Source organism: Alosa sapidissima, chromosome 8 (assembly GCF_018492685.1).
Source record: "Alosa sapidissima isolate fAloSap1 chromosome 8, fAloSap1.pri, whole genome shotgun sequence".
Taxonomy (NCBI): domain Eukaryota; kingdom Metazoa; phylum Chordata; class Actinopteri; order Clupeiformes; family Clupeidae; genus Alosa; species Alosa sapidissima.
The window spans coordinates 18,598,571-18,601,272 of record NC_055964.1 but is presented as its reverse complement, the minus strand read 5'-3'; positions in this window follow the sequence as shown (position 1 = coordinate 18,601,272).

The window sequence follows — 2,702 nt, the reverse complement described above, 5'->3', positions numbered from 1 at the left end:
ATAACAGATGCACACAGCGCTGGCATGTAGGCCCTGTTCTGATGTAACCCAGCCAGCCCCCATGGGCTACTAATCCTCTCACTCACACACACACACACACACACACACACACACACACACACACACACACACACACACACACACACACACACACACACACACACACACACAATAGACACAGAAAGAGACGTACGCACAGAGATGCGTTTGTTCAGACACACATGATCTGCAGACACACACTGATCTGCACAAGCCACACAGTGCCAGGACTGGTTATATCCTGGTGTCCTGTGGTGCTTGTGGACAGAGTGCAGATTTATATTAGGGAGCCAGTACAGAGATGGAGGTGTACATATCGGAGCATTTGTGTGAGACGAAGGTTTGAGATGCACTGTTGAGACGCACCTGTGAAGGTGTGAGATGCACTGATGCACTATATAAATAATATTCAGGGGAGAATCCTTGGGTACATCTTGTTTAATGCTCGCTTTGTTGTGTATTGTTGAGGAGCATACCACTATTGTTGTGTGTGTGTGTGTGTGTGTGTGTGTTGTGTTGCACAGTGGAGCAGAGCTGCTGACCAGAGCATAGCTGTCAGTTCTTGAGAAACTACACTGCTCCAGACTGCAGTGCAGAAACCCTGAGACTCAGCAAAACCCTGCAAACAAACAAACACACACACAGTAATCCCAGTCGCGTACATATGGTCAGTGGCCATGGAGAAAACAGAAATGAATTAATTCTCAGCCATGCCCACTCCTAGCAAACTAGCTTTGAAAGCTCCTTTACAGCTGCAAACTCTCGATGCAATATGTTCTTGTACCTGTTGGACAGGGTGCGGGGTGCTCCAACATGGGCAGGATAAAAACATTTGAAACTGACTTTCCTTCATGCACACACTGCATTTCCAGCTGGCCCAGGTCTGATATGCATGTGATGGTGTTGTTTTTCACCAGTAGAGAGCACTGTGGCATTTTTTCCTGCTCTTAAATGAAGAGTAGAGCCGACTTTCCTTCATGCACACACACACACACACACTTGCGTCTTATTCAGTGTAATCTCTCTCCCCTACATAACAGTTCCCCCTCCTCTCCTCCCTTCTCTGCCTGGCGAGCGAGCCGCCCTCTAAGCAAACCAAGTCTGACAAGAGAGGTGAAGTGGAACGATAGAGTACAAGGAGAGAAGAAGATAGAGAGAGGAGGGGAGGCGTCTGGGCTAAGCTCTTTCCTAGATACTGTGCGTGCGCATGTGTGTGCACGTGTGTGTGTTCCCGCATCCGTGCGTGTTTGTGTATGCATGCGTGTGTGCCTGTGTGTCCGTGTGTGTGTGTGTGTGTGTGCGTGCGTGCGTTTGTGTGAGCATGCGTGGGAATGTGCATGTGTGAATGTGAATGCCGTGTGTGTGTGTGCATGCACATTGCTCCTCCTGATCACAAAAGCAAAGTGATCAGCATAAAAGAAGGTCCCATCACAGAGCCAGCCCTTACCCTTCAGATCGTCCTCCAATATCTCTCTGACAAGTGGGACTTGTTCAGAATGGTGTTGTTTCTTACAGTCTAGATACTAGAACAATTGCTATGGATCCCATTTTGGCTTTGTGATCTACTGTGCTTTTATTTACTGCATTAGATTGAGTTGATAAAGTATGTGTGTGTGTGCGTGTGTGTGTGTGTGTGTGTGCATGCTTGTATTGCATATACTTTAAGCATGACACATTGTGTCATTTAGTCCCAGTCAGTCCCACTGTGTGGGTGTGTGGTGGGAGCATAGCAATGCTTCTGACTGAGCTGCACTTGTAAGGACTGGTGGAATTACATCTTTTACATGGTCCGTCTGCTGTGTGTGTGTGTGTGTGTGTAGTGTTTGCATGCGAGAGCCTGTTTGAGTGGCCGTGTTCAAAGCGGCAAGTCACATCCCAAACAGGCCCTGGGCCAGCATTGGCAATTATGGCTCAAGAGGAGCATCACCTTGGAGATGGGCCACTCAAGGAAGAGCGAAATGAGATGAGATGAGATGGACGAGGAGGAGGAGGAGGAGGAGGAGGAGGATGTGGTGCTTTTGATTCAATGGCCTGTAGCGGCTCTAGCTGAGCTGTGGTGAAGTCCGGAGAGATTTGAAAGAGGAAGCAATGCGCACTTTAAACAGATAGATAGATAGATAGATAGATAGATAGATAGATACTTTATTGATCCCCATGGGGAAATTCAAGGCTCTCGGTAGCATACTGTACAGACATCACACACAACATGCACTTACAGCAGAAATGGTAAACATAAGTATAAGTATAAACATATAACTAAACTCCACTGTACAATAAAGACAGTAGAAGATAAGAAAGATAAGAAAACTAACAAAACTAAATACTAAATACACTATATAAGTTAAATTAAGAAAGTCCAATGTGCTTGAGGGTGATCAAGCATAAGACGCTTGTAGTGACAGGGCCGGGACTGGTAAGGTGCTAAAGGGAGTGAGTGTGTCATGGTGAAGGTGCAAAAAGTAGTCCAACCATAGTCCTTTAGTTATATGTGCATGGCAAGGTGCTCAAGAGAGTGTGTCATGGTGAAAGTGCAAAAAGTAGTCCAACATTAGTCCAACAGTGCAACAGTGCAAGAGTAAGGTCTAGAGACCAGCATAAATAATATGGACAAAAACATATGTGGTGTGTGTAAGATTCAGGCCAGTGGTGAGGGTTTAGCCTTA